Source organism: Perognathus longimembris, chromosome 18 (assembly GCF_023159225.1).
Source record: "Perognathus longimembris pacificus isolate PPM17 chromosome 18, ASM2315922v1, whole genome shotgun sequence".
In the NCBI taxonomy this organism is placed as follows: Eukaryota; Metazoa; Chordata; class Mammalia; order Rodentia; family Heteromyidae; genus Perognathus; species Perognathus longimembris.
In genome coordinates, this window is record NC_063178.1 from 51,203,513 (window position 1) to 51,229,260 (window position 25,748).

The 25,748-nt window shown below is 37.6% G+C and overlaps 1 pseudogene; it reads left to right on the top strand.

Annotated features, from left to right (window-relative positions):
• Window positions 1-25,748, top strand: part of LOC125367059 — a 101,034-nt pseudogene that overhangs the window by 11,864 nt on the left and 63,422 nt on the right.

A 25,748-nucleotide genomic window follows, 5' to 3' on the forward strand; every position in this document is an offset into this window, starting at 1 on the left:
CTGCATGGACTTCTTTACTTCATTAATTTGGTTCTAAGTGCTGTCTTTCAAATCTTTTAGCTGGGTAGCTATCTTTTCATTGGATTCTTGAAGTTCATTTATCTTTGTACTTGTAGAGTCCATGAAATTCTATATTAATTTTTGGTTTGACTCTTCATGCTTTGAATAGTTGACTGAAGATATTCAAACTTTTTATTTAACATTTTTATCAGTAGACTTTGTGAGCAGTTTGAGGGTTCTCTTCTAGGTCTTTGATTGACTGCTCTGCTTCCTGCTTGTTTTGAGTGGAAGATGAGACTCCATTGTTTTCCATCTTTCTTGTGCTTCTTCTGTCCATTTGGATTGGGAATGCCAATCTACAAGCACCTGTGACGACCGTTTAAGACCCAAAGCAGACCTTACCAAGACTGTTGCATAAATCTTATAAGTTCACAATTATATACATATACCTTCCCTCTCTTTTTTGTATATAAAATGAGGTTTGGTGTCCCTAAAGAATACAATTTCAATATAACAACAAACCCTGATCCCTGTATTCATTACTTCCTTATTCACCATGAGCACTATGAGCAATTTTTGTTCTTATAGTAACTTCTTTTTGGACTGGTGGGAGTTTTTTCTATGAACCCCTTTGATTCACTCAGATTGAACAGGGATGACTTTTATTCTATAACCAGGGGTCAACGGAGTCTGGAGCTCCTGGAAGTAAATCAGGAGGTTTAGTTAAGGGTAACAAAGAGAATAGAGTAAAATGCATTGGTGGTGATGATTTTGGTTTAGGTTCAGTAAGGTGGACATGTGTAGAAGAGTAGAATTGGTAGAAAGAACGAGTTAACATGATAAACAATGGAGAGCCAGGAGAAAAGAGTAAAGGTATTAGTTATAGGAAAGTAATTTTAAAGAAAGAGAATGTGAAGAGAGAAACAACGAAAAAAATACTGGAAAACAAACACACAAAACACACACAAAAAAATCCCAGAATAAAACAAACAAATAAAAATAGAAAAAAGCAACATCTCAAAAATGCAAAATAGAAAATAAAAAAGTTTTTAAAATGTTAAAAAAAAATGGAGTCTTCCTTGTTTGGGTGGGCTCTCTCCAGTCTCTGGTTTCTTTGTGATGATCTACAGTCTATATTCCTACAGATTGGCTGGTTTGACTTGCTTTCAGTTTGCAGGAATGGATCTGCTCTGACTCTCCTCCCCTGTTATTGAAATCCTGGGGCTCTGTGGTTCACACAGTGCCGGTAGGCCTTGGGTGTCCTCTATAGATGAGGGACAGTGAACACTCTGGGGAACCATGGCTCCTCCCGTCTGCTTTGGGGCAGCTGCCTTTAATGCCTGGCTCTAAATAGGCTGCAGAGTCAGCAGGGCAGGGAGCCTCTGGCCTGGTTTACCTGGCTGGGAGTCGCTTGCTCAGGAGAGGTTCCTCCCTCCTGGGCAGGGTAACCTTCTCCTGGGCAGAGCTGGCTGTGCAATTTAGCTCCATTTTCTGCTGGGAATTGGGCTTCCTTTGTGATGGGACCATTTATCTGTCTAGGAAACTGTTTACTCTCCTGTCTGATTGTTACAGGCAGCCAGTAGCTGCTTGCCACTTCGGTTTGAATTTAGAAATTCCGGATGTTGGCGAGTTGGCAGTCAATGAGTCAGTATGGCAGGGCAGGGGGGGGCACCACTGGCTGAGTTTACCTGAGTCTGTGAGTCACAGGGTGGGGGAGGAGTCTCACACCTGGGCAGGGGTCTTTCTCCTGGGTGGAGCTGACTCTCACTGTTTGGTCCCTCTAGCACTTTTCAAAGATGGCCACTTTATCCTCACTTTCCCCTGGCCCACTTTAGTTCCAGTCTGGACTGACCAGATCTATGGCAGTGTCAAATATGGTGCTTTGCTCTGGCAGTGGGGGAAGGGCTAGATTCCAGAATCTGCTCTGTCGGTGCTCGTGAGAAAGTATTTTTTGGGGTACACACACTTTCTCTGCTATATTGCCCCATCCATGTTGAGTCTGTGATCTGCATCTGTGTGCCGCCATCTGGAGGATTTCTTCCTGGTCACTGCTGTGTGCTTTAGGTGCATGGAGTGCTGGGCTCTGTGTAGGCGTTGGCACTGGCATGGCGGTGGGATGCTGCCTGAGGCTCAAATCTGTGTTTTCAGGCCAGCAAAGTTGATTTTTTCTTTCTGGACAGAATGCCTATAGTGTTATAACTTACTTGGGCTGTTTATTTAGGAGTAAAAGTTTCCCTGGAGTGGTAAAACTGGGATGTCAGAGGGAGCTTAGCTAGGGCTCTGATGCTCCTCCACCGACTTCCTGGAAGTCCTCAATGAAGTGATATTATTAAGAACAACCAGAGTTGGTATAATGCTGCAAACACAGTTCATTCCCCACAGGCCAGTGGTGTCAGACCTTGTCTTTGGTTACACTTACATTTTGAGGAAACTGAAAAAAATATGTGTTGTAGACTACTGGCTTATGAGGTAATACTAACTACTCAGGATTGTGGTATCTGAGGATCAAGGTTTGAAACCAGACCTGGCATAAAAATTGCTGAGACATTTATCTCCATTTAATCAGCCAAAGCTGAAACTGTCACTTTGGCTTAAATGGCAGACCTCTAGTGTTTAGGAAAAAAGCTCAAACACAGGGTCCAGGATCCGATTTCAAGCTTTTAGATGCATTTTCTGACTCTCTGTTTATTTCTTTTTCTTTATGTCTCACTCTTTTACTTTAAACAAATGAAAATTAAAAAATGTGTCATTTTTTCCTGTCACATATGCTCCACAATCCAGGTTTATGAAGAATTATTACAGAGTCCTTATGGGAGAATTTTATCTACCTAAGATGAGATCTGCTTTACTCATTCAAATACATATCCATGGCTATGATCTGTAGCCGAGGGTCTCACTAACAAATGGCTATGCAAAGAAAAATAAGAACAAAGAAAGAAAAATGACTATGGAAACCTTCAAGGAACCCTAGAAGCTTATTGGATATCCATTTCAAGAGGAAATGCCATTGCCTTTATCATGTGCACTCCTTTTCAACTGCTTGTATGAGTGGTGTTTCCTGAGAGAGCTGCCCATGGATGGGAGCACTAGCTAGTCACTAGTCGCTAGTAGGTTTGCTTCCCATTTTTTTCCCTTTTGTACCTGTCCTGGGAATTCAGGGCCTTGGCACTGACCCTGAGCTGTTTGTTGAAATCTAGTCCTCTAGCACTTGAGCAATAGCTCCATATTGGGCACTATTCGGTTGTTAAACAGAGATTGTTTCTTTCATTTCTTCCGATAATTTTCAGCTTTCTGAGGTAGCAAGGATTCCAGGTATGAGCCATCCCTGCTTAGCGTGCTTTGCACTCTTGAATGGTCTTTTCTGTCAAGGTTTATGCTCACGATTGGAGCCACAACACCACTTTTGGCTTTTCGTTGGTTAAGTGTCATGGACTTTTTTGCTCTAGTTGCCTTTTACTAAGGATCCACATGGCTCATCCTCCTGATCAACCAGAAATTCAGACATCAGCAAGCTGCACATGTTGCTCACTGATTTAATTTTAATTTTCTGGGATCTCTCCAAACTTGAATTTGTATACATAAATTCCAACACTGCAATCAATATTGAGAGGATTTAAAAATATTTTATATTGAATGTGTAAAAATCATAATAAGATGGGATCCATTGTGATACTTCCATACAAGAACACAGAACATTTGAAATAAGTTTCCTTCCTTCCTTTGGTTGTTCAAATAAAGACATTCAGCAAATCTGTACATGTGGATTCCAGATCATCAGTATGAACAACTACATGGTTTGATTTATACAGAGGTAGATCCAGGTACAGTTTTTCATGAATGAGAAATGGGAGTATATATTATCCACAGTTGAATACATTGGAAAAGTGATCACTGAAATGGGAAGCCTCTAGTTCCCATGACATTATGAGAAGAACTTAACGAAGACAGAAATAAGTAAAGAAGATATAAACTCATTCTATCTGAATGGAGGCAATTTAAGGCACATATAGGCAGGGTGTTTCTTAACAAATTTTTAAACTGGAATCTGCAGATATTTAACTCATTTTTAAATTAATATATATGAAGTAATGTTTACCACATTTCAAAACCATGTTTCTAGCATGCATATCTACTCAGACCTCATCCCCAGAGTTTTTGTGTGCTTGATATCATCATTTAAAAATGCATATGTCTTATTCCATATTACCATCTTCCAATTCAAGTTAAACTTTCCTGGCCCTAAAATTTCAGCTTGATGTTTACCATTTATTCACTGCCTAGATCCATTCTTCATTTCCCATGAAACTGTGATTTTTGTCTGGCTTGATGAGTCACTCATTGTAGCTTTGATATTTATTGTTCTGATTGTTTAAATTTTTAACATTTTTATATTGATTTTCCAGTTGCAATTTTTAATTCTTAAAGTTTCTACTCGTGTGCCTTTTACTTAACTGGGCAATTTCCTACTGTTATTTAAATTATGAACTGTTTTATACTATGGTATCCATACTTTATGAGATTAATATGTAGCAATAGTTTCAGCCACTCATTTGGCTGCCTGTTTCATTCACTGTTTTACTGTACACACACACACACACACACACACACACACACACACACACACAAACACACCAGATAGTAGATGACAAAAACTTGCATACAACTTACCCAGTATTCTAAACATTCACACACTGAGACTAAAGGAGGATGTTATCACAGAAGAGGAAAACATAGGCTCAATAACTATATGAATATTATGTTTAACTGATGTTTATTAAATGAGCTCCCAAGAAAAGGAAACACGAGATTTTTTTGTGACTTAGTTTGTTGAAGTTGATCCATTGTCTTCTCCTTTGTCACTGTATTTGATTTCTTTTTTGTATGTTTTGCTGAGGGGAAAGGAGAGCACAGAAATGGTTTTACAAATTATGAACAATTGCATCAGTGAAATATACAAGTTCTCAGGGAATGGATCTGGAGTGCAAACAGAGAAAATGAGGGGAAAGGTGAAAAGGGGAAAGGGAGAAAGGTGGAATCCTTCAAAAACAAATGTACTCATTACCTGATTTATGTAAGTAATCTCTGTGTACATCAAATTTACAATAACAATTAAAAAATTGAAAAAACAAAAAATTGGAATGAGCCAGTCCATACTTTGTTTTGTTTTTTTTTCTTTCCCTTCTAATATGTCATTTTTTTTTTTTTTTTTTTTTGGCCAGTCCTGGGCCTTGGACTCAGGGCCTGAGCACTGTCCCTGGCTTCTTCCCTCCCAAGGCTAGCACTCTGCCACTTGAGCCACAGCGCCGCTTCTGGCCGTTTTCTGTATATGTGGTGCTGGGGAATCGAACCTAGGGCCTCATGTATCTGAGGCAGGCACTCTTGCCACTAGGCTATATCCCCAGCCCTAATATGTCATTTTTGTTGGCTTTGGTATCATCTTTACTGAAGTTTCCTTTTTCAACTTATATGGACTCCTTTACTTCTTTGATTTATCTATGTCTCCTCTCAAATCTTTTTCTGGGAGATTATATCGTCGTTTGCCCCCTATCCATCTTGGGATATTCTTTTATGTTTCTCTTTGTAGATGACACAAATTTTTCTAAGACTCTTTAGTTAGTCTTATCATGCTCATGAATTCTATAGTGTAGGGCTGGGAATCTGTCCTAGTGGTAAAGTGCTCACCTGGTATACATGAGTTCTATAGTGTATAATTTCTTTATTTTCATAAACTTATTTATCATAGTGTTTTTAAAGCATTTTTTACAACTATCTTGTAGATCTTTCATTGCCTGCCCTATAGCCTGGTTATTTTCTGTAAGAATTAAGCTTCCTTTAATTGCCACTTTTCTTATATCTCTATGGATTCCTTCTATCTATTTTGCATCATTTGGGTTTCCTTGTTGCCTCCATTGTTTACTTCTTTGAAGAACGTCGATTGATTTCATTATATTAATTTCTTTAAAATGTGCATTCAAAGACATACCATTGCAAACATAGACATGCCAAAAAATAAATGTGCATTGATCCTCTTTATTCCCCTATCGTCTTTCATTTTCAGCATCTCAATTTAAATAGATTGGTTAGGGGGTGGGATTCCTGCAAGTTCCCTTGCTGGCCTGGGAAAAATTGGATTTCAGTGTAAAGCTTCCTTAAAATTCTTTCCTCATCCCTAATGTTGGGAGGCTCCTCTCTCCATGAGGAATGCCTAGAATTGTATGACTGCTTTTGTCATTACATAAACAAGATATTTAGCTTTTATTCTGGTTGATATTGTGGAGAAAGCTATTCATGATGTAGGGTCTGTGAGCGCAGCTTGGCATAGAATCTTTATTACATGACCCTTTGCTTCAGAATGATGTTATTCAATTGAAGATTTGTTAGCTTGACTTACAATAGGACCACACCACATAAACTGCTGTCTTGAAACACAAGATTTTTCACATGAATACAGATAGTTACCCGAGGTGAATACAACAGAATATTTGGTGTCTCATGAAATCCTACTCCATATTTACTGGGAAATTTAGCTCTGGTCCATGTATGTGTCTAGTATGTATCACTGCTGCTTTTGTTCATTATTTGTCCCATAATTTTTGTGCTCCTCCTTAACCTCAACAAAACAGATAAACTCACATACCAGAAAGATTTCAAAATCAGTGACAAATGAGAAAACAAAGAAACAAAATGAAAGAGCAAAAACCAAAAATATCTTGTTTCTATTTCTTGGGAGTTCATTTCAATAAACGTGATTTTAAGATCGTATGCATATAGCTATTTGTGGTCGTCTCTTGAGATTCTTAGCCTTCAGTCTCACTGTGTGAATGTTTAGAAAACTCTATAATTTTTCATGTCTACATGTAAGTTTTTGTCGTACACTATCCAGTGGAGCTACTTGTTGATATATGATAGATATATGTTATTGACACATCTTAGTTACACCAATGAGAGAAAACATGCAACCTATGATTCTTTGGGTCTGGTTCACTTAGCATAACATTAAGTTTTCCAATATTTCTTTATGAAGGTAGCAATATCATTCTTTCAGACAGTCATAAAATGCCATTCTCTCTCTATATATACCACACTTTCTTGATCCATTCATTCTCTGAGGGGCATCTGGGTTGATTTCTCATCTTGGCTATGGTAAACAAAGCTGCAATGTATGTGATTGAATCATACCTTTACTGTGGCCTCATTTGTGTTCTATTGGATGAATGCCCAGGATGGGGATTGCTGGGTCATATGGAAGCTCTATGTTTACTTTTTTGAGGAACCTCCATTGCTTTCAAGAGTGGTTGAACAAGTTTACATTCCTACAAACAGTGTTCCCTTCTGTCTACATCCCTGCCAACAGCTGTAATTGTTACTTTATTCATAATGGGGAATGAGGTGTTCTTTTCCTTTGTAATTCTTTTGTGGCCAGAAGTGTCCAATATATCTGCATCTAGTGATTGGCCTTTCTTACTTCTTCCTCTGAGAAATCTCTCTTTGGGTCTTTAGCCCATCTATTAATGGGATTGTTGTTTCTTTGAGGATTAGTTTTTAGTTGAGCTTAGTATTTTGATCTGAGTAGATTTTAGGAATGAAGCTATTGTCTTATGTATAGTTATTAAAGACATTCTCCCATCTGAGGGACTGTGTATCTTGGTCGGTATATTCTTTGCCATGCACAATTCGGAGGCAATCCTAGTCATCTACAATTTCTTTGATTTCTATAGATTGTGGATCTGGACTCCACCCTCATTATGGGGGCTATTTTCTTGAAACATGTTATTCCAGGCTTTCACTTTGAGCATGTTTATTTTTGTTGGCAGATGGGTCTCTTTTAGGCGTCAGATTGATGAGTTTTGCTTTTTGATCCAATTACTCAGTTTCTGTCATGTATTTGGAGATATAAGTCCATTGAGAACTGAGAAGTATTTGGTAACTCTTGACATGTTATCCACTTATTCCATGTCTGTGCCTCATATTTTCTGACTATGTAAGCAGTGACTTTTTCTCTGCCACAATTGTGTTCCAGTTGGTCTTCTATATGTAGGATATCTTTACTTTTCTTCTAAATTCCTGGTCTAGTCGAGAAATTATTGCAATTTTTTCTTATCATGCAGATTTACATGTGTCTTTCAGATAAAAAAGAGTGCTTCACTGGGTTCATTCTACTTGATTATTTGCCTGTAAGATATGGCATACACCATTTTAAGCTCTCCTTGCTTTGCTGGACTCAGATGAGGGAAATTTGTACTTATTCTGACAGTTTTTCCTTTGAGCAATCAATTGCCTCTTTCTGATAGCTTCCATAATTCTCTTTTTGGTCTCTACTGATCATGTGGGAGTTACAATGTGGCAACAGGATGTTTTTTTGTTTTTTTTTTTTTTTCTGTTCTGGTCAATTTAGACTTCTAAGGTTTCTTGTACCTGAATCTGCTTATACTTTTACATTGTCAGGCAGTTCTCTGGTAGAATTCTGTTAAATATGTTAGCTTTGTCTTTCATTGCATGGTTTTCTCCTTCCTGAATACTTAGTGTTAAATTAGGCCTTTTGATTGATCCCTGAGGTTCTTGCACACTCCTACATTGTTTCTTATATTTGCTTTACAACAATGCCCCCTCTTATACCTATTCTGTCTTCTATGTCTTAAGTTTTGCTGTCAAGACTTTCTATTCTATTGTTTATTTCTTTTATACTTGATTATTCTTGTCTTCTATCATTTTACCAAAGTTTTCTTTTAGGTTTTATTTGGACTCCTTTACATCTTATCTTCTCTAATACTATTTTACCATGAGACCATGCTTTCTTTAGACACCTTTCCATCTTATGATACTCATTTATGTTTCTTTGTACATGCCATGAATTCGTCTACTAATCTGTAATGCAATCATGCTCACGAATAGCATCCTCCTTATTGGAGGTTCCTCTCTCAATAATTATTGCCTTAAATTTGTTTTTTTTGCATTTGGTTTTGCTACATAAATAAAAAATTCCCTCACCTGATATTTAAGCTCTTATTATTGTCAGTATTGCAGGACAAGCTGTTTATTAGGTTGCTTTGTGAACACAATTACCAATAGAATCTTCATTAAATGAGGCTTTGCTTCTGAAAGATGTTATTAAATGGAAAATATCTTAATTAGCATGACATTCAATCAAACTACATAACATAAACTGGGAGATTTAAAACACAAATTTTCACAAAGGTGGAGATTCTTACCCAAGGTGAAGGGAACAGAATACTCAGTATCTCATGAAAGCCTATTTTATCTTTAATGGAAAACTTTTTCTGTGTTCCATGTGTGGTAGTGAAGACAAAGAAACCTCTCTCTCACTTAACTAAGTTTCTAAAGTGATTGAAAAATTCCTTTCCTGCCCTTACATAATACTATATATACAAGCACATGTATATACCATCTGGATTGGCAATATTTTTTAACATATTTATTGGCAGATAAGCAAACATTCAGTTCATCATAGTCATAAGTTTGAAATAGTTCTGTTGAATTTCTATGTTCATTATGTAGGTATTTCGTCAAGAACTATCAGTTTGTTTTGACCTTTCCTTCTGCCATTGAAGAGATCAACAAAAACCCTGATATTTTACATAACCTGACTCTAGGATTTGATATCTATGATATTCAGTATGGACAGTGGACATCATTTAAAAATCCCTTCGCTTGTCTCTTTGGGAATTACAAGATTCCAAACAATAACTATATGAGAGAGAGAGAGAGAGAGAGAGAGAGAGAGAGAGAGAGAGAGAGAGAGAGAGCAAGTCTATAACTGTGCTTACAGGAAATTCAGGAGCAGTATCTTCCCTGATTGGGACACTGCTGGACATCTGTAGGTTTCCACAGGTGACAGTGGGAGGGGTGTAGGTTATTAAAAATATCTAATTTGGTGTCACTTCAGGTGTTAAGAAGAGACTGGATTTGTGAGCCTGTCAAATCAAAGAGTAAATATTTAAAGAAAGTTGTATATTTAGAGTGCCATTGTTTTCAAAAACGGTTTGGAAGAGTAAGAGCAGACAAAGTGACTTTTCAGGAACTTATACTTTTATTATTATATTTAAGAGTTCAGGAAATGGAAAATGACTTTAAAATGTAAGGGGATCTTGAGCTGGGTGCTGGTCACTCACATTTGTAATAATAGTGACTCAAGAAACTTATTTCTAATAAGAAAATAGCAAACAGTAATGTGTGGTACAAGTAGTAGAGTGCTAACTTTGAGGGAAGAAGGCAAGAAGAGCATGAGGCCCTGATTTTCTGGATGTGTACTGCCACAGACACAAAGAACACACACACACACAAATGCACGTTCGGGTGTAAGATAATTTGAATAAAGGATGTCAGACTCAGAAAGAGATAGGATGTATGTGTTCTCTCATGTCTAATGTTAGGTATAAAATAGGAATATGAAATATTAAAAATAATATGGAAAACAAATTATCTTACATGTATATATGATTACTGTGGCTAATTTGTGGTATCTATCAGGGTAGAATTTCATAATGCAAATTCTCTGAAATACAGACACTATAAAAATCAACATCAGAATACTGAAGAATATCTTTTCTGAGAGTGGTTAGTGTTAAGGGTATGTGGAAAATAGTAGAGAAAGAAGGAGTAGATACGTAGGCAAATAAAATGTAAGATTGAATGTACATATGTGAAAATGGAACTAATGAAGTCAGCGAATACAGGGGGTAAAGATATATGACAGGAGCTTCTGGCAACTGACAAATGAAGAGGCATTATACAAGCAATTGATATGATGTACAATAATTTGTAAGTTTAATTCCTTTTCAAAAACTTAAAGAAAAACTTACCTTTCACCTACTTCACATGGTTATAGAATATACATCATGTGTGGGATTATGCTGGATGGAAATCATCTCATTCATGAAGTGTCCTAATTTCATTCCCTTTAGATTACCTTTGGGCCTTTTGATAATACCCTGATAAACAATAAAAAGTTTCATGATCTCTGTCAGATGGCCCAAAAGAACACATCAATAGCAAGTGCAATGGTCTTATTACTGCTTCATTTCAGGTGGAATGGGGTGGGATTGTTAACCTTACAAGATGAGAATGATTTGTGGATTCTTCCTGCATTGAAAGAAGAGATGGCAAAGAAGAGAGATTGTGTAGACATTGAGCTAACATTCCCAAAACATTTCCTCTCAAACATTTTAAAATTCATGGGAAGTTATATCCACATAAAGAACTCTACACCAAAAGTCTTCATCATACATGGTGATGATGAATTCCTAAATCATGCAATGTTTTGTGTTGAGCAATTTTTAATAAAAGGCAGTTTTTATCATAGATTCACTATTTGAGTCAACTATGGGAAAATATTTTATTCTAGGTTCATCGCATGTACATCTAACTTTTCCACCGTATCACCAGATGTTTCTGGACTCACAAATTTTGTCAAGGCAGTTAACCCTTCCAAAAACCCACAAGACTTTTTCCTTGCTAAACTGTGGTTTCTCTCTTTAAATTGCTAACAATCTGAATCTGACTGTGTAATGTGGGAGAACTGTACTCATGATGCCTCCTAGAGATCATTGTCTGGGCATATTTTTGAGATGCCTGTCTAGTGATGGTTGCAATGCATACAATGCTGTCTCCCAGGCTCTCCATGAAATGCTTCTTTATCAAACTGAACTACCAACAATGGGAAATAGGAAAGGGACAGTACCTTCCCTTGCACAGGTAAGGCCTTCTGGTATATATAGCACACAACAAGTAGAAACTCGCTTCATAAAGGAGTTTCTAACTACATGAAATTAACTATTCCAGGTATTCTTCCAAAATGCAAGCATCTATAATTCTTTAAATGTCTTTGAGGTTCTGTAGACATCCTTTCCTGTACTGTACAGGAAAAGAAAGCCACTAACAAGTATAAGTTTTATTCCATGTTTCTAAAAATTATGTTAGTTACAAATAACATCAACAGGCTAATTGATAATATTTTGAAAACTGTAAAATCACCATTTCCCAAGTAATTGCAAAGGTGACCTCCTGTACATAATAATGTATATTTTCATAAACAATCAATTTTGTCCCACTTTACATATCACATATTTATAAAATTCAAAATATAGATACTGATAAAATTAATGGTTGTGGAAAACTCTAGATAGATGACCTAAAATTCTCTCATTCATGACTATTTAAATGGAATTTCTTTCTCTTGGAAAGAGTCCTTCTATTTTTGTACCGAGTGGCCAGGATTCAGAAAGATTATTTTAATTCTTCTGTAGATTTTCTTCTGGGATCTTTCATTACATGCCTCTTGTGTTCTTGAATTCTGAACCAGAAATTTATGGAAATCAGGAATTTTTTTAATTCAATTCTTCCATCTTAACTCTTGGATTTAATCAATCAATGTATCTCTTTCAGTTGAATCATTTTCTGAAGAACATCCAATTTCACAATCCTGCTGAAGATTAAGTGGTTTTGTATGATGAAAGGAAATTGGAGCCAGAGTTTGATCTTGTGAATAATTTCAATTTTCCAGAAGGTCTTGAACATAGTAGGAAAGTAGGAAAGTTTTCTACATATACCAGACAAGGCCATAAACTATCTTTATCTGAAGATATGGTAGAGAGGGCCATGGGAAGTACGGAGGTGTGTTGGATATATTTGCAATGATTTTCAGAGTATATAATTAAGCAAAATTCATCCTTAAATACTGTACCTGGTTGCATGCTAGCGACTTACTCCTATAATATCAGCTACTTAGCTGGCTGAAGAATGAATATCATGTTTCCAAATCAGTCTTAACAGGAAAGCCGGTGAGATGTATCAACAATTACCCATGACTTAAGTGCACAGTGGAGCTATGGGTCAATCATTAGGGTAAGTCATAAAGAACAAATATCAGATACACAGCCTAGGCTCTCAGTTCAAGTCATTATCTGCCCCCCCACCCACGTATGTACTATGTAATCTATGTACTTACTAACAACCAAGTATTGTACCTTAAAATATTTCCAATTTAAGAAATTGTAGGGCTGGGAATATGGCCTAGTGGCAAGAGTGCTTGCCTCATATACATGAGGCCCTGGGTTCGATTCCTCAGCACCACATATACAGAAAATGGCCAGAAGTGGCGCTGTGGCTCAAGTGGCAGAGTGCTAGCCTTGAGCAAAAAGAAGCCAGGGACAGTGCTCAGGCCCTGAGTTAACGGCCTGGGACTGGCCAAAGGAAAAAATAAAAAAGAAAGAAATTGTAGAGATGGACTATTTCATGGGAACAGAAACATTTAATTGGGCTGGGAACTTATGGCACATTATTGTAATTCTATCTTCTCTGTCCTCTGTCAGCCGTCTATTTAGATTACAGGTCTGATTAACAGGGTAGAAAAGCTTGTGAGACCCTTATCTCAACTAATATGGCTCAAGTGGAGATTTGCCTCAAGTGGTAGAATACTAAGCTTGAGCAAAAAACAAATTCTCAAAGGCAGGTAACAGTCAGAGTTTACACCACCCTACCTACGACATTGTAACTACTCTGGCATATCACCTTGACAACAAATTTACATTAAAAACGGTACCACTGTGTTTCTGGATGTATATTGAGAATATTATCATAAAATATACATCATTTTTTTTGTCTGTCATGGGGCTTGAACTCTGGACCTGGGTGCTTTCCTTGAGCTCTTCAGCTCAAGGGGAGAGCTCTACAACTTGAACCATAGCTCCACTTCTGATTTTTCTATTGGTTAATTGGAAATATGTGTCTCAATGCCTTTCCTGCCTGAGCTGGCTTTGAACTGCAATCCTCAGATCTCAGCTTCCTGAGTAACTTGTCTTACAGCCGAAAGTTATTGGTACCTACGTAAATTGTATTTTAGTTAACAAGTTCTATGCTTTGACAAAGTATCAGCAATTGTTTTATGAGTTTTAAAAGTTTATTTTGATCCATCTTGTGGAAGTATTATTCAATTGTTAATTGCCTGCTATTTAGGCAACTATGGTGAGAGGAATCAGTGAAGGAGCATGAGCTTTAAAAACAAGATTCTCAGCACATGGCCACTGGATGAATAAGAAGAAGATATGATAATTTTTGAGTTCAAATAACCCTGAAAAAGGGACACTTGTGCATTATATTGCAGCATACTTTGAATGCTTCAAAGATGACTTTCCACCTTAATCCTCATCACTCACAAATGATTAGGCAATAACAAATGATAACATGAATTCAAGACAACCCATAGGGCTGGCCAGTATGAGTTACTTCCATACCATTGTTTTTCACAATTTTCAATATTTCAACAGGATAGATAGAACTCAAAGTTATAGAACATATGCCTTTTGTGGTATGAGGTGGAATCTATAACAACATTCCATTAAATGACCAGATTTATGTGAATAAAATACTATGCTGAATAAACTTGTTCTTTACAATAGTGAAATTTTTAGTGTGTCAGGTAAAATCAGAAGGGTTTCTGAGACATCTGATTTTCCTCAGCCACCTCATTCTGTCTGCAGTGAGAACTGTCATCCTGGATTCAGGAAATCCCCTAGGGAAGGAAAGGCTACCTGTTGTTTTGGTTGCACTCCTTGTTCAGAAAATGACATGGCTAATGAGACAGGTAAGTGCATGACTTAGGGAGAAAATTCATACTCTATCTTACTGTCAGCCAATCCAGTTAATGCAAAGGTCGCGTATTAGGATTGCAGCTTCAAAGTTTTCTTCATTCACTTAGTAATCTAATTGTGACCAGGATAATACTGCTCCTTGAAAAATAAATCATAGGGTGTGAATTGCATGTATCTTTCATTTTTTCCACATTGTTCTATGCTTGTTGATTCAAGTAATCATTAATGTAAGTTTAATATTTGTGATATTAAGAAGAAAGCTGTTGGGGCTGGGGATATAGCCTAGTGGCAAGAGTGCCTGCCTCGGATACACGAGCCCCTAGGTTCGATTCCCCAGCACCACATATACAGAAAACAGCCAGAAGCGGCGCTGTGGCTCAAGTGGCAGAGGGCTAGCCTTGAGCAAAAAAGAAGCCAGGGACAGTGCTCAGGCCCTGAGTCCAAGGCCCAGGACTGGCAAAAAAAAGAGGAAAGCTGTTTAAAGATGTCATCTCCATTTTGCAAAATTAATTTAAAAAAAAAACAGAGATCTTGCATAACTTTATTTCTTATTTTCCAAAAATGTTCTTGCAACAGAGCAAGTACTGTGGGTTGAGTTCTGTGTAAGAAGCAGGAACAAGTTTTGTCCATAGCATAAGTTCAGGTTTTCAAAAAGTGATTTTATTTTTCAATTGGCAAACCATTTACAAGTAAATAGGAATGACAAATGTAACAACTGCAAGGAAAGGCTACATGGATCTCATTTCTTGCACTCAAAAATTTAGAGCGTTGCAAGCTTACTAAGCACAATTTTGCTTGAGTGGTTTGACTAGTGCACACAAGTCAAGAATGACTATGGCAGCATGAAATGGTATAGAATATTTTTATTGGGATATTAGAAAGGGCAGTAAATAACATGTCTGACTGTCACTGGCTAAAAAGAGAACATTAGAATGTCAGGATATGATGACAACATAAACTAATACTGAAAAAGTCTTGTGATAGTTATGTTTTTGAAAATAAGCATTGATAGGGTGGAATTATCTCCATGTATGGTTTTCCTAATTTCATTTTCAGTACTGAAAAGTGTCTAAGGTTATTTGACTTCCTTACCATACATGGAGCAGTGTGCGCAGTGCCCAGATAATCAGTATGTGAACATGCAGGGAAACCAATGCCTCCAAAGAGATGCAAGGTTCCTAGCTTATGAAGAGCCCTTGGGGATGGTCTTGGCCTCTATGGTCCTTTTTTATTTGTACTCACAGCAGTTGTTCTTGGAGTCTTTGTGAAACATCTTTGTGAGCACCCATATTGTCAAGCCAATAGCCAGGCTCTCAGCTACATCCTGCTCATTTCCCTCATCGTCTGTTTTCCCTGTCCTTTGCTTGACGTCCCATAACAGTCACCTGCATTCTGAAAGGAACCACATTTGGAGTTGCATTCACTGTAGCTGTTTCTTCTATCTTGGCCAAAACAGTAACTGTGGTTCTGGCCTTCAAGGTCAATTTCCAAGGGAGAAGGATGAAGTGACTGCTGGTGTCAGGGGCTCCTAACTTCATCATTCCCATCTGGACTTGGATCCAGAGGACACTCTGTGTACTCTGACTAGGGACTTTACTTCCCTTCACTGACAAAGATTTACACTCAGAATATGGAAACATCCTCATCCTGTGAACAAGGGCTCCCTCATTGCTTTCTACTGTGTCTTGGGGTACCAGGTCTTCCTAGCCCTTCCCAGCTTCACTGTGTCTTTCCTAGCCAGGAACCTGCCTAACACCTTCAATGAAGCCAAGTTCCTGACATTCAGCATGCTGGTGTTCTGTAGTGTGTGGCTCACCTTCCTACCTGCCTATCACAGTACCAAGGAGAAGGTCATAGTGGCTGTTGAGATCTTCTCCACCTTAGCTTGCAGTGCAGGGTTCTTGGGATGCATCTTTGCCCCCAAGTGCTATATCATTTTGTTGAGACCAGATAGAAATGTTCTGCACAGAATTAGGGACAAAATACACACTGAGAGAAATAGTTCTTCTTAACATAAAACTTACATATACAATCAAATCTATACAAGGTTGAGACAATCTGCATTCCTTTCTCCCATAAGATATTACTTTATTTTGTTGGAATCAATTCAATGAACAAGTGACACTTATTTCTCTAGTAATGGTACAATCACAAGTTGTATCAGAGCCATTTAATTTTAAATTTCATTCTATGTATTTTTGGTTCAGTCCATGTAGTCTCTGTGTATGCATTCATTTCTACCAGTATTTTCACTGATACTCATTTTCAAATTGTGCTTACGAATCACTTCCTTAAAATTTCTTTTTTATTGCCAGTCTTGTGTCCTTAACCTAAAACCAAGTACTGTCCCTGTGGGTTATTTTTTTCTCAAGAATAGACCTTTATCCCTTGAGGCACAGCTCTACTTTTGCCTCTCTGGTGGTTAAATGGAAGTAAGGTTCTCTTTACATTCCTTCCCAGATTGGCTTTAAACCAAAATCACCAGACCTTGGCTTCCTGTATGGCTGGATTTGCGGGTATTCTTCTAAATTTTAAAGTATATTATCATCCTTCCTGTACATTTCCTTACTTCTCAATTACAATTTATTTATATTTTCCTCTTTAAAATGTTCCATGTTTTCATATTCCCAATTGAGTGTATTTTGCTTAATAGTTGTATTTCTATACACATATCAGCGACTTTCTACATTCTTTAATCTGTTCCGTTGGATCAGCCTCCCTCATCATCTCTGATTCCATTCCCACCCCACTCTTTCCTTTCAGTCCTTTTCTTCTTCCTCCTCCCTCTTTGCTTCCCTTATATCAATTTGGAATTTCAAGAATAAATATTATATGCCACAAAAAATATCCAATTATATATCACAAGCTATTGGCTTTATGAAGCAGTAGATGAGGAAAGTAAAGATTCATGTTAGGTGGCTTGCCTCTGGTGGATATACCTTTCAACTTATTCCTGCTCAATCTCTTTAAAAATATTATATATAAAAATTATTTACATTTTATCTGTCTATGAATTTTTTCCTTGTGTGTTATCAATTGATGTTACATCTGTTGATAACAAGTAAATACTGTATTTCTAATATTTTAATTGTACAAGAGGTGCATTATTTCGAAGTGTAGCTGTGGCTCAAGTGGTAGAGCACTAGCCTGAAGCTGAAATTCTCAGGGACTGCACCCTGGCACAAAGTTTAAGTCCCACGACTGACAAAAAACAACCAAAAGAGATGCATTGTTCATGATTTAACAGCCTGGATTATGTTAAATACAGTGCTTAAGAAATACATGACTACAACCATAAAGAAGAAATCTTAAGAGAATATCAGAACTTCAAAAAAGAAGTACAGGGGCTGGGGATATAGCCTAGTGGCAAGAGTGCCTGCCTCGGATACACGAGGCCCTAGGTTCGATTCCCCAGCACCACATATACAGAAAATGGCCAGAAGCGGCGCTGTGGCTCAAGTGGCAGAGTGCTAGCCTTGAGCGGGAAGAAGCCAGGGACAGTGCTCAGGCCCTGAGTCCAAGGCCCAGGACTGGCCAAAAAAAAAAAAAAAAAAAGTACAGACAAAAATAGACACGACAATTACCTTGTTACAAGGTAAAACTAATGGTTTGTAAACCAAAACAGATAACATGGACAGTTCCATTTGATCAATGCAGACCACAGTGGAAGCCATGGGTAACAGAATGATGAGATGGAACATAGAACATCAGGAGATAAAGATAAAATAGAGAAGATGGGGGCTGGGGATATAGCCTAGTGGCAAGAGTGCCTGCCTCGGATACACGAGGCCCTAGGTTCGATTCCCCAGCACCACATATACAGAAAACGGCCAGAAGCGGTGCTGTGGCTCAAGTGGCAGAGTGCTAGCCTTGAGCGGGAAGAAGCCAGGGACAGTGCTCAGGCCCTGAGTCCAAGGCCCAGGACTGGCCAAAAAAAAAAAAAATAGAGAAGATGGAAAAGAAAGTAATAGAAAAGGAAAAATCACTCCACATGTGCCAAAGAAAAGTCCAAGAAGCTACAGACAAACCCAAGAAATATAACCTACATATAATTAGAATTGATGAGGGGTAGGAATTCCAGAATAGAAGAATGCATCACTTACTTAATAAAATTGTAGCAGAAAACTTACCCAATCTGAAAAGAGAAATTATCACCAACATAACAGAAGCATTCAGAACACCTGGTGGACAAGGTCCTAGAAGAAAAACCTCCAGACACAGCAAAATAAAAACATTAAACCAGAGTAGTAAAGAGCTACTTTTAAATGCAACAAAGTGAAAGAATGAGCTATACTACAATGGAAAGAAGATCATAATCACTGTGTACCTTTCCACACAAATCATCAATGCAAGAAAAGCCTGGAAAGAACTATCCAAGTCCTGAAAAAGAATAACAGCCAAGTCAGACCAATATACTCAGCGAAGCTAGAATTTACATTTGTTGGAGAACCCAAAACTTTCCATAGCAAAGAAAAATTAAGAGAATAAATGAAAAAGAAGCCAGCCCTGCAATAATATTAAGAGGAGGACCACCACTAGAGGAAAACAATCAACAAGGGATCACACCAGATAAAAGTCACTAAGGGATCAATTTAGTAAGCAGACATAAAAGAAAGAAGGGAAGAAAAAAGAGGAGAAGAAGAAAGGGAAAAGAATTAGAGGTAATATAGTGTACCTCTTTATAATAGCTATAAACATTAATGGGCTCAATTCTCTGATCAAAATTAAAAGAACCTGAGTGGATCAGAAAATAGGACCCATCAATCTGCTGTCTTCAAGAGACTCCTTTTATAGCCAAAGAGAGACAAATTTTGAGCAAAGGGATGAAAAAAAGTCTTCCAAGTAAATGCACCCAGCAAAAAAGCAGTGAAAGCCATTTTGATCTCAGAGAAGCATGATTTCTCAATAAAATCAATTCAAAAAGACAAAAAAAGGCACATCATATAAATGCATGGAAAAATACAAGAAGTAATTATCACAATCATCCATTTATACTCATCAAATAATGAAGGACCTAAATACTTAATACAAATACTATCAGGACTATAAAGCAAGATAGACACAAATATAAAAGTAATGGTAGAATTCAATATGCCACTATCACCAAATGACAGGTCAACCAAACAGAGGGTAAGCAAAGAAGTCCAGTTTCTACATGATTCCATAACCCAAATGGAACTAACAGAAATACAGAGTATTTCACCCAACAACAACCCAATACAAATTCTTCCCAGATACCCACGGAACATTCTCCAAAATAGATCATATCATAGTTCACACCAAGAACTAAAGCAAATACAACATAATTGACATAATTCCTTGTGAATATTGTATCTGATCACAGTGGAATCAAACTGGTTCTTAACTACAAAACATACAGCAGACATTATTCAAATACCTGGCGGCTGAACAGCACACTACTGAACAAGACCTGGGTCACAGAACAAATTAAAGAAGAAATTAGAGAGTTCCTACAATTCAACAAAATGAAAATATATCACAAAGGAACCTCTGGGACACAGCAAAAGCAGTACTGAGGGGCAAGTTCATAGCCCTAAATGCACACATCAAGGAAACAGAAGCAGCTCAAGACAATAACTTCATAATGCACCTAAAACTGTTAGAAAAACAGGAAAAAAATTAAACCTAAAGCTATGAAAGAGAGAGAGAGAGAGAGAGAGATAACAAAGTTTAGGGCAGAAATAAATAACATAGAAATTAAAAGGCCTGTACATAAAATTAATGAAATAAAAAGCTGGTTTTTGAAGAGTAAAATTCACAGACCTCTAGCAAGATTAATGAAAAGAAAAAGAGAAGAAACTCAAATCAATAAGATTAGAGATGCCACAGGTTAAATCACAACAAACAACTAGGACATCAAAAGGATCATAAGGAAGTATTTTCCAAACCTATACTCACTGAAGAAGGAAAACTTAGCAGAAATGGATGCATTTCTTGAGAAATACAAATTACCCAAACTTAACCAAGAAGATATAAATAAACTAAATAACCAATAACATACAAAGAGATAGAGGAAGCAATCAAAGGCTTCCAATAAGGAAAATCCCAGGCTCTGATGGGTTCACCACGAAATTCTGCAAGACATTTAAGAAGAATTACTACTCATGCTCCTCAAGATCTTTTGTGAAATTTAAGCAGAGGTAGTTGTACCAAACTCAGTCTATGAAACCAATATCATACTCATCCCTAAACCAGGCAACGATCCAACAAAGAAAAAAAATACAGACCAATCTCTAATGAGATACAAATATACAAAGATACACAGATACAAAACTCTTCAATAAAAAATTAGCCAACAAAATCTAGAAAAAAAAATAAAAAATCATACACGATAACCAAATAGGCTTCGTTCCACAGACGCAAGGATGGTTTAACATACAGAAAATCTATAAATATAATAATCACATCAATAGAGCCAAGGTCAAGAACCACATGATTATCTCAGTTAATGCTGAAAAAACGTTTGGCAGAATACATTACCCATTCCTTTTAAAGCTCTGGAGAAAATAGAAATAAAAGAAACATTCTTTCAAACAATAAAGGCCATGTATGACAGACCAACAGCTAAAATTATACTAAATGGGCAAAGATAAAACCATTTCCCTAAGATCAGGAACAAGACAATGATACCCAGTTTCTCCATTGCTCTTCATCATAGTTCTGGAATCCTTAGCCAGAGCAGTAAGGCAAGAAAAAGGCATTAAAGTATCCACATAGGGAAAGAAGAAATGAAGCTATATCTATTTGCAGATGACATGATCTTATACTTGAATGGCCCCCAAAAGTCAACTCCAAAACTCCTAGAACTAAAAAACAATGCAGAAAATTAGCAGGATACAAAATTAAGCCCCCCCACACACAAAAAAATTAACCCACTAGCCTTTCTGTATGCTAACAGCATACAAGGGAAATCAGGAGGACAACTCTATTTGCAGTAACCTCAAGAAGAATAAAATATCTAAGAATTAATCTAACCAAAGATGTAAAGGACCTATTCAATGAAAACAAACGAAATTTAAAGGGAGAAATCAATAAATACGCCAGGAAATGTAAAGACATTCCCTGCTCACGGATAGGCAGAATCAATATTGTAAAAATGGCCATATTGCCAAAAATTATATACAAATTCAGCGCAATCCCCACCAAAATCCCAATGACATCCTTCACTGATTTATAGAAAGCAATCCAAAATTCATATGGAGCAACAGAAGACCCAGAATAGCCAAAGCAGTTCTAAGCAAAAGGAGCAATGCAGATGATATAACAATCCCAGATTCTAAGTGCAACTACAGAGCCATAATAACAGAAACGGCTTGGTATTGACAAAAATAGACCTGAAGACCAATGGAATAGATTGGAAGACAGAAATAAAACCACAGTCAACTGATTTTTGACAAAGAAGCCAAAAACCTACAATGGAAAAAACATAGCCTCTTTAACTGTTGGTGCTGGAAGAATGGGGCAGCCATATGCAGAAAACTGAAAGTGGACCCAACCTTGTCACCGAGCACTAAGATCAACTCAAAATGGATTAAAGACCTCAAAGTTATACCTGAAACTCTGAAAATACTACAAGACAGAGTAGAAGAAAAGCTAGAACTTATAGGCACGGACAGGAACTTCCTGAACAGAGTCCAGGGGCACAACAGATTGGAGAGGGACTCAACAAATAGGACTATAGTAAAATAAAATTTTCTGCACATATAAATACATTGCTACTAAACTAGAAAGAGAGCCAAACAACTGGGAAAGGATATTTACCAGCAAGGCAACAGACAAAGGCCTAATAGCCATCATCTACAGAAAGCGAAAGAAACTAACCTCTCCAAAACCTTACAATCCAATCAGTAAATGGGCAAAGGAACTAAATAGACACTTCACAGAAGAAGAAATAAGAATGGCAAAGAAACACATGATGAAATGCTCAACATCCCTGGAATAAAGAAATGCAAATAAAACAACCCTGTGATATCACCTTACCCCAGTAAGAATGGCCTATATTCTGAATTCAGACAACAGCCAACGCTGTTGGATATGTGGGAAAAGAGGAACCCTAGTACACTGATGATGGGAATGCAAACTAGTACAACCACTATGAAAAGCAGTCTGGAGGTTCCTCAACAAAACAAACCTAGACATACCCTAAGACCAAGCCATACCACTCCTAGGTATCTATCCTGAACAACAGGATATGACAAGGACACCTGCACCTTCCTGTTCCTTGCTGCACTATTCACAATAGCCAGGATATGGAAACAACCCAGATGTCCCACTACACATGAATGGTTTAAAAAAATGTGGTACCTATGTACAATGGAATTTTACCCTGCCATTAGAATAGACAAAATAATATCATTTTCTGGAGAGTGGATGGAACTACAACAAATCATGCTGAGTGAGACAAGCCAAGTACAGAGAGCAAATGGCATATTGGTTTCCCTGATGTGCGGATGTTATAATGAAACTTCAAAGATATAGAACAAAGTAAACAGGTCTCAAGATATCAAAACACAGTAAAAAGCAAAGAGGACACAGAAGGAGTGGAAAGTGTATGAGAATAGTAACAATAATTACAACAATAATAACATAGCATAGGTGAGCATCATTACATTGGATGTTGGGGTCCTTCGCCCTCAGCACTCTCCTGGCCAGTGGGAGAGGCAGGGAAGCGCACCCAGACTGATGCGAGCCAAGAAAAGGTGAAGAGTCGACAGACTGCCCACACCCAGCCACCCTTTCACCGGAGGACAATCAGACAGAGTATCAAGCATGGTCTCACTTTATTGGGCGGAGTCACACTCTTAAAAGGGTCAGAGAGCGGCAGGAAGGGGAGGGGTGTAACACACCTAGTTAGGGACTATGAGGGGCGGCCTGAACTCTCCGTCAAGGGTGGAGGGCCGAGGGACCAATACTAAGAGGCGGCCTAATTCTACATCACAGCCCACAGGACCGCCTCTGGGTTCACCTCCAGGTGCCATCTTGGCCACATGTGGTCCCAAGCCTGGGAGGCGGGACCAGCTTAGAACCGCCTTTCTGGTTCTTCATAATCACCCCACGTGACCCTGAGGCGGGGACACGCAGGCGCGGGCGTGCCCCACAATTGGACACATAAGAAAAGGAACTAAGCAACTGAGGAGTAGCATTAAGAAGGAAGGAATGAGTGAAGGAGGGAAGGGATAGTGCTAAACAAAAGAAACATACTATACATATCATCTGAAATGGAGAAAGTTATTGTATTGTTAAAGATCATAGACTCCATAAGCTATGTAGAGTAGAATGACAATTTTCATCATTTTGAATGTTAAAATGTATACTGTGAAATGTATGTAATAACTTAAACCCAATAAAAATTGAAAAAAAAGGAATACATGACTATATAAGACAATTGATCACATAATGGCATACCATAATACTCTTTCCTATGGTTCAATGCACACTTTTTTCTTCTGAAATATGCATTCCTTACTAAATGTTCATTATTATCTTTACATACTTTTATACTGGTTTCCAATTGAACATGTCAATTTATGAGTACAATTACATTTCCTTTCTCCTTCATGAGGGATTATATGCTAACAATGCATGTGTATTGCTTTACTTTTAAATTAGAATTATTGGCCCAAGTAATATCCCATATCATGTTCATGTTCCTTTCCAAAGGCATACTGCTTAGCCACTATTTCTAAATTGTTAGTATTTTTTTTTCATAGGATGGCCTAAATATTTGTTTCTATTAAAGTTCATAGTTTATCTTTCTTCTTAATTTTAGTAACTTCATCAATAAAAATGGATTACTGTTGATAAGTAAAACACTATGTACCCATTTAGAAGCAAGCAATTAACACTAGTCACAACATAAATTCCCAACTATCCATTGTGTAGAAGTGAAAGTGCATTTTGTCCATTTGGAAGGAGAGCAAGTTATCAAGTCTGAGTAAGAAAATTGAGATAAGTGAGGATTCTTAAGACATCTTGTCAATGTTGTGCAAATATTATAGTCAATTGTAGAGGTGACATTCTGGAGTTGAAATTGTTTACAATAAGACAAAGAAAAGCTGACATACAAAGGATTAGTACCCACTTCAATGAGTCATAAGGTAAGCAAGGCACTCAAACTTGTAGCAAGTAACCCAGAGTAGTACATATCCCCAAACTCTAGATTTGACTACAGTTTTGAACAACTTGCATAAATAAAACTAAAATTACCTTGGCTTTCTGTATGGAATAGTTTTCCTTTTTTATCTTTTAATTTCCTACTGGTGGTTTATGCTCAAGTTTGTGTCAATCTAGCAGTCAAACTGTAGTCGGACAAAGGTGACGGTAAATGAAGTTTTTCTTTAAAACTGGGGACACTTCATTTATTGTAAGGTAACTCTATCATAAGAAACAGAGAAGCCACATTTGAGAGGTCGAATTGGGAGTCAATATTGGAAAGGTGGCAACTTCAGATAAGCTTTTGTCACAATGAACTGCAGCCCCTTGACTACATTTAACACAGCAAGAAAATGGAGTAAAGAAAGGAGTAAAACTTAGAAAGAGCAGAAAAACAATTCCAACAAACCAAGTCAGTTCCAACAGAGACCTAAAATGAATTCCATGGTTACTAGGGAGTCCTGGAGTCAGGAGACACAGGGCATGAGGCATGGCATAAGGTCACCTGAGGTACTCTGAGTATAAATGGGGTCAAGTCATTGGGCAATGTCACAGGGAACTTGAGAGTTTCTGTCCACCAGTCCTTGAATGAAGCCTGGAAGAAATCTCATGAGGCAGAGCTGTAACTTACTAAGAATAGACCACAAATACTTGTAAGAGTTATTCCTCTAAAACTGCACATTTTTCCTTCTGTTTTTGGACTAGATCAAACCCAGAATGGCTATCCTTTGAGAGGGAACCTAGAGTGTGTGTGCAGGGGCGGGAGGGGGTCCCCTGGAACCCAGCCTTCACCTTTGCAGTCTTGCTGGCACATGACAAAATGTTGTGTCATGAAACTAAGACTGATTTTGACTCACGAGGAGTAGCCTGGTGCATACATAAGAGTCCAAAAAGGACATAGAGTATGGTCTAAATGTATGTAGGCAGGGGTCCAGAAGGACATAGACAGAGAGACCAAAAGGAAGTAGA